Below are 7,384 nucleotides of genomic sequence, written 5' to 3' on the forward strand. Positions count from 1 at the left end.
ATCTCCTTCTTCTTGTCTCCTCATCTCTCCTTTCAGCTGTTCTTCTTGTCGCCCAATCTCATGTTTCTTCTCCAAGGCATCCGCTTCCATTGAGAGAGCGACTAGATCGGCTTCAACTTTCATTCGAGCAGAGGCCCTAGTCGCTGAACTGGCTATAGAACCAGATTTATGTCCTGAGTTTTGTGTAGATACATTCGAGATACTATCTTGTGGTGTAATCTCCTCTTCCATTTCAGCACCTTGTTGCATTGTACTTTCAACTCTACCATAAGTAAGTTGTCTGATTTCAATACCCTGCTAAGTAGCATCTCCTTCTATAACACATGCAGTCCTTTGTTCAATTTGAGCTAACCATGTCTTGGCATCTTCCATAAAATCATCAAATAACTTCACCTTTTCTTCGAACCACTGGGTGTATCTTTCGCGTTCTTCCTGATGCGTCTTTGAACCCAGCAGTGCTTTATGCTTATCTCCAACCTCTTTACTGAGGCTGAATAGTTGGCCCAGATTAGATTGCACTTTGTTCACATTCCCATCTGATTCCATTAGTTCCTACTGGACACCAAATAACTTTACCATCTTCTTCCACAACTTGTTTCTCTTCTTCTGGGTTTCTTTCAGAAATGCAACTTGGGCCTTTTCGGTGAATTTAACTAGTCTCTTCTCATATCTTGGCCTCTCTCCCACCACCTTGTGGCTCTCCTGACTCACCTGCTCCATGGATTTAAATAGGTCTTGGCAGATTGCCAAATATGCTAATTGGACAAACAGTTTGCTTCAGTCACTATTGATAAACAGTGATGAGGAATGTTCCAAAACACCACTTAAGAAACTAAAACAAACTGGACTTTCAGAAAACTTCCAAATATTTTTGAAGTACAGAAGTGACTTCAGTTCAGAAAGAATCTTATCTCAACTTCAAATCAAACCAAGGCCAGGGTCCTGGATCTTCAGTCACTCTCTCACCTTTGGCTGCCTTCCAAACTTAGCAGAACCTGCTTCTAATAGTTTTTCCAGACTCTTTTCAGAGCCTGTAACTTTTAAAAAACACGACATCGATCTTTAAGGGCCTGTCCCACTTGGCCGTCATTAACTCAGCATGACAGGCAGCATCACTGGAGAGAAGGAATGGATGATGTTTCAGGTCGAGACTCCTCTTCAGTCTGAAGAAGGGTCACGACCCAAAACGCCACCCATTGGTTCTCTCCAGAGATGCTGCCGGCCCCACTGAGTTACTCCAGCATTTTGTATCTTGGCCCCGCTCTGGGAGTAGGAGTGGGATGGATCTGGATCCACAATGGCTGTGAGCCCCAGGCCGAGCCTGGCGATCGTTTGCCTGCTTCTGCTGCGGTTGGAGATGAGATGTTGCAGGGTCTTGAGCCTGTCCCACTGTGGCCGTCAGTTATGCGACAGGCCGGTGGTGTGCGAGAAGAATTTGTACAGGACGAAGTCCACACTCCTCCACACCACTCCATGCGCCCATCCCGCACTACCCACGCGCTACCCACACGCTAGCCGGTCGCGTAAATGACGGCCAAGTGGGACGGGCCCTTTACTTTCACAACCTCTTATTAAAAAGCTGTTCTGAATTAAAGAGTTCCAGCTTTCAAATTCACAGCATAACAACAATAGCTGTTTTACTCACGATTTTGTGGTGAAGTTTTCCTCCCTTAGATAAGTCGCATGGTTCTCCATAAATCTTGAAGCAAATCCCTGGCTAAGATCTATTTTCCTCAGTTCTTCTTCTGGAACTAATTCTTCTGGAAGTAATCTCTCTCCAGAGATCCAGCCCAATCTTCTGCCCCTCTTCTTTGGGATTAATTCTTCTACGTCCTGTCTGTAAGGTAGCTTTTGACTAGATGTAATGGCAGATTATTATATCGTTCACAGAATTTTTTCCTCTAACCAATATGTTGAAAACAAAGGGGAAAGGAGATAGCCTCGTTACGCATGGGAGATCTCCATGAGACATTCAAAGCAAACCAAAGATAAATCTTCCCTCCAGGCTTCTTCGACTAAACTAAAACCTATTAGCGTCTGCGCAAGAATCCCAGCAGCAAACACGCCCCCGACTATGTAATAAATCCTACACACATAATTATAGGCAGACAAAAATTAAAGGCAAATGGCCATAATTTATAACATAATGAGTTAAGCGAAATGGCCACTACATCCCCTACTCCCAATTCCTCCATCTACTCCTCATCTGCGTCGAAGATGAGGTGTTCCATACCAGGACATCGTTCCATACCAGGACATCCACATCCTCATTCTTTACGGAACGAGGTTCCCTTCTTCCATCATAGATGAGGTCCTCTGTACCCCGCAGCTGTACTATTGCTCTCAGTCCGCCCCAGTCTCAACAGGGACAGAGTCCCCCTAGTCTCTACCTTTCACCCCATAAATTGTCGCATACAACACATAATCGTATGACATATTCACCACCTCAAACGGGATCCCACCACTAGTCACATCTTCCCATCTCCACCCATTTTCTGCCTTCCGCAGACACCGTTCCCTCCACATCCCCTTCAGGGCTCTCGCTTAACTTTTTTTTCCCCTGTTGCCAGCCGGGCAAACATGGCAGCTTTTTATGTTGCCAAATGACAGTTTAGGTGGTCATTTAAGATGGCTTGCATGACGCGTGCGATAATGTGCTCGGACGAAGTGCGTAGTCACCAGTCGGAATTATGGTCAATGAAGCAGTCACATATTATTTCTACTTCAAATAAAGTCACAAACTAAATATATTCACCAATCAAGACATGATATATCCCACAATGACATGCAGCAAAATTATATGACAGTATCTCAACTCCTTTTTACACATTGCAATTAATGCAATTTCTATTAGTTCTTTCCACTTCCAAACAAAAATGTGGTTGGATTATTCAGCGCATGATCAATCTGTGTCAATAAATCCTGGACCGTGGTAACATATATGCGTACGTATAGTTGTGAATGATGCTCATTAAATAACTACAGTACTGATACTCCATATTAAGAGCATTGATTTGTCGTTAAAATGAATTCTGTAATAAAGTGTCAACGGCAGCAATGACAATCGAACACTGCGGTTTTAATGTTTCCTGCGTTCACAATTTTATTAATCCATCTTTATGGATTAAAGCAAATAATGGGAATTAAAACACATTTGATTGCATTCCGTTAAAAACAGAGTCAATGTTCGCTCTGAAGACATTTCCAGCACAATAGGGTCAGGGAGGGGTGTGTGTGTGAATCAGTGCGGGGTAGATAGATGGCGGGGGGAGGCGGTTAGAAGGCAGTCGGTGCAGAATCGATGGATTGAGGCAGGTAAATTAGTACATGTTGGTTGGAGTAGGTAAAATTGTGAGGGGACAGCACGGGGGATGTCAGTGGTGTTAAATGGGGGGGGGGGGGTTCAGTACGTGAGGGATGGGAGTAGACAAAAGTGCTGGAGAAACTCAGTGGGTGAGGCAGCATCTATGGAGCGAAAGAAATAGGCAATTTTTCGGGTCGAGACCCTTCTTCAGACTGTTCCCCCCATTCTTCTTGAATGGGAGGATCAATACAGGATGGATGGGGGGGGGGGGGGGGGGGGGGGGCGATCAGCGCAGGATGAATGGAGGATGGGGGGGTCAGTGCAGTGTGGATCGGAGAGTCTGTGCAGGATGAATGGGTCTTCACTACAGGATGAATGAGGGGAAGGTGCAGGGTAAATGGAGGGTGGGTCAGTACGGGATGAATGCATGGATTAGTACGGGATGAATGGGGGATCAGTACAGGATGGATGGAGAAGTGCAGGATGGATGGAGGAGAGAGTGCAGGATAAATTGGGGGACCAGTGTAGGATGGATGGGGGGGGGGGGGGGGGGGGGGGGGGGCAGGAGAATCAATGCGATGTGGATAGGGTGATCAGCGCAGGATGAATAGATGTGTGGAGGCCCCCAGGGGATGGGGAGCACAGGGGATGTCAGTGAGGACTGAATAGGCGGGAATGGGGATCAGTGCGGGATGGAGAGAGGGGTCCCGGGATAAGGGGTGGGGGGTACAAGAGAGAGAGCGAGGGGGTGAGGTATGGAGGAAGGAGGGTCAGCGCCCCTCGGACATCATCCTTGGCCGTTGGGAATAGGGTGATTTCACCAAATGTCAAATGAGCGTAGATCCCCCCTCACGTGACCGAAAAGTAAGGCATTATTAACTTACTTTTGATGAAATTCAGCGAGCAAACGCGATAATTCCCGATATTTTGGATCTTTAAATCTCCACGGCAAATGTCAGCTGTTCACTTCCGCTGTTTTCCACCTTCAGTTCCCTCTTGTAATTACCTCACTTTCTATCTTTCTTTTTGCCTGAAAATTTAGGTCGCTGTGCTTCACGGTCACCCCGGCAGAAAATTTCAGCTCAAAAATCGGCCGTTTTCCATATTTTTAATGGGTGGGAAAGTGCGTGTTTCCCCATTCACTAACATGTACTGAAGTGAGATATGTCCTCCAGTTAAAATTTTCGGTCACGTAAGGGGGGATCGACGCTCATTTGATATTTGGTGAAATCACCCTATACCTCGCCACCGCCTCCCTCCTCCGCCAGCCAACAGCAAGGTGCGGGGCCGAGCGGTGCAGCTCAAAGATCCTATAGCTATAGTATATTTGGTGCAGCTGCTTCAGAAGGGTCGGAGCGAATGACGGGTCCCGCAGAGGCAGCAGTGGCCGCGGCTCCATCTCCTCCACCTCCCGCCCGCCCTGATAAGAGCCTCTGCTTGCAAATGCGCTAACAATACAAACCCGCACGGCAGGGAGGGGGAGGCCTCGCCGTGCGGGTTTGTACTGAAAGCGCCGTTAGCGCATTTGCAAGCAGTATCTTTCCCATGCAATACAGCCGTCACCGCCGGCACAAAACGTTGCGGTCCTTTTCTCCAGAGATGCTGCCTGACCCGCGGAGTTACTAGTTTTTTTGTGTCTTCGGTACAAACCAGTATCTGGTTGCCAAGCCGGGCAAAATGACTCGGTGTTTAGGTTGCCCAGCGGCGCTTTGAGTGGTCAGTGGCACCCGGGCAACCGTTAATTTCGAGCCCTGCCCTTGGTTAACATCGCTTCCCATTCAAACCACTCCCTCTCCAGGTACCTTCCCCTGCTACCACAGGATGTGCATCACCTGTCCCTATACCTCCTCTCTCGATGCTGTCCAGGGACCCCAACAGTCCTTTCAGGTTAGGCAGAGATTCACTTGCAACTCCTCCAACCTCATTTACTGTATCCGTTGTTCAAGATGTGGACTTTTATACATCGGCGAGACCAAATGTAGACTGGGCGATCAATTCGCTTAACACCTTCGCTCAGTTCGTCTGGACCGACCTGATCTACCAGTTACCAACAACTTTAATTCCCTGTCCCATTTCCATATTGACACTTCTGTCCTAGGCCTCCTCCATTGTCAGAGTGCGGCTGATCGCAAATTGGAGGAACAGCATCTCATATTTCATAATATCATAAATAAAGGAGCAGAATTAGGCCATTCGGCCCATCAAGTCTACTCCGCCATTCAATCATGGCTGATCTCTACCTCCAAACCCCCCGGGACTAGCTGCAGTTCCCAGGTCACCTGGGAGCCCCGGGTCTAGCAGCGGTTCCGCTGTCCGGCCCCGGCAGCCGCTCGCAGCCACCTGAGCTCTGAGTGAGTTTTTAAATGTGAACATCTCATAACTAAACATTTGTGGGTTAGCAGTATATTGCATCAATCCACTCAATTTTAAATCATTCTACAACAAAATTCATAAACAAGGATAACACTTTTTATTTCTGTCATTTATGGTAAGATTTACATAATTTATTGTTTTATGTGTGAGATATACAGGGTGTTCAGAACAAAGACGGTAGTTCTTTGACAAGTACTCCGTAGTTCGCTAGAGGAGATCTTATCAACGAGTATTCTGGACCCACTGTCAACATCTGAAATTACAGTAAAATATCATATAGAATTAACATAAGAACAAATCTGATTATAACTACATAACTGCAGAATGGATGATATGTCACTTAAATACAATTGTTTTCAGGGGTTGGCAGAGACATGTATATTTGAAGATGCATTTTTCCTCTAATAGGTCAATTTATGCCTACTGAATACATTCTGTATTCATGCCTACTATATTCTGTTGTGCTGAAGAAAGCAAGAATTTCATTGTCCTATCTGGGACACATGACAATAAACTCTCTTTACTTGACTTGATTTATCTTAAATGTAGAAGAGCTTACAATACCATGCATGCTTTACGACAAGAACAAAACCAAAAATGTACAGCAGTGTAAAAATTGATACCTTTATTATTGTTTAAGACGGAACTGCAGATGCTGGAAAATCAAAGGTAGACAAAATTGCTTGAGAAATTCTTCAGTATTTTTGTCTACCTTTATTATTGTGCTAAGTCTAGATCTATAAAAGAAGACTTTCTAATAACTTGCTCATGTACCAAAAAATGTCTATAATATAATACATTGTCGGGATCATAATAATAGAATTATATATGTTACATTGGGAAGGAAATTAAGGCTTTAATGTGTGCTCCTCGTGGCATGTCGTTGTTCCCTATAACTCTATTTATCATGTATTTTAAACATAAGTGTGCATTGTGTATATTTAACACGATTTATTCTGTATTTTAAACACTATTATATATCCGGCTTAAACACAAACCGATTCGGGACCTCCGCTGCTTGGAGATCCTGAATCGGCCGCCTCCTACTGGAGACCGGGGCTTCATGATGTTATAGGCCGCGGGCCGGCAGTCGGAGCTTTTCACCGGCGAGGAATCCCAGACTCCGCGAGGGTAAGTGCACGCTGACCCCGCGACTAGAAGCTCCACACACCGCAGCTTCAGAGTGTTATAGTCCGCGGGCCAGCGATCAGCGCAATTCTTCTGGCGACCCCCGGCTCCGCGATCTGAGCTCTAGGAAGAGATCGGCCTCAAGACAGAAAGTTATAATTTTTTTCTTACCTTTCGTCTTTAGTGGGGAACCTGAAGAAAGACGGCAATAAAGTGTTTGAATCGCTTACATTGGTGATTCGAGCACTATAGCAGAACGGCTCGCTACACGTGTAGATGTGGGCGCCACAACAGAAGCCCAGTCAAACCCCCTCTCCCCCTCCTCATATACATCAAAGATCGGATCTTTGATATATATGATTCCCAAAATGGCGCGAAACAAATTACAAATTACGACTACAGCTTTTTGGTCGAGTGGTTTATCTTGCTCCTCTCCTCTAGTATCATTGGTCCAGATTGGCCCAGATGTTCTGTGGAGCGCTCTGCTATTGGAGCGTTTAAACCGTCCTCATCCGCATCCTTTATTGGTTAAAATGTGCCATGGGATCGGCATTCTGATTGGCTGTTACTCTGCAGCCT

The 7,384-nt window shown here is 45.9% G+C and overlaps 1 long non-coding RNA gene across 1 annotated transcript; it reads right to left on the reverse strand.

The window, feature by feature from the left end:
* Window positions 1–5,755: 5,755 nt before the first annotated feature.
* Window positions 5,756–7,281, reverse strand: LOC129715221 (uncharacterized). Its single transcript, XR_008726459.1, has 2 exons — window positions 6,977–7,281; window positions 5,756–5,930 (listed from the first exon to the last, which is right to left on the reverse strand). It is a non-coding gene; the product is annotated as an uncharacterized LOC129715221 (long non-coding RNA).
* Window positions 7,282–7,384: the final 103 nt, after the last annotated feature.

This window comes from Leucoraja erinacea, unplaced genomic scaffold (assembly GCF_028641065.1).
Source record: "Leucoraja erinacea ecotype New England unplaced genomic scaffold, Leri_hhj_1 Leri_105S, whole genome shotgun sequence".
NCBI classification, from domain to species: Eukaryota; Metazoa; Chordata; class Chondrichthyes; order Rajiformes; family Rajidae; genus Leucoraja; species Leucoraja erinaceus.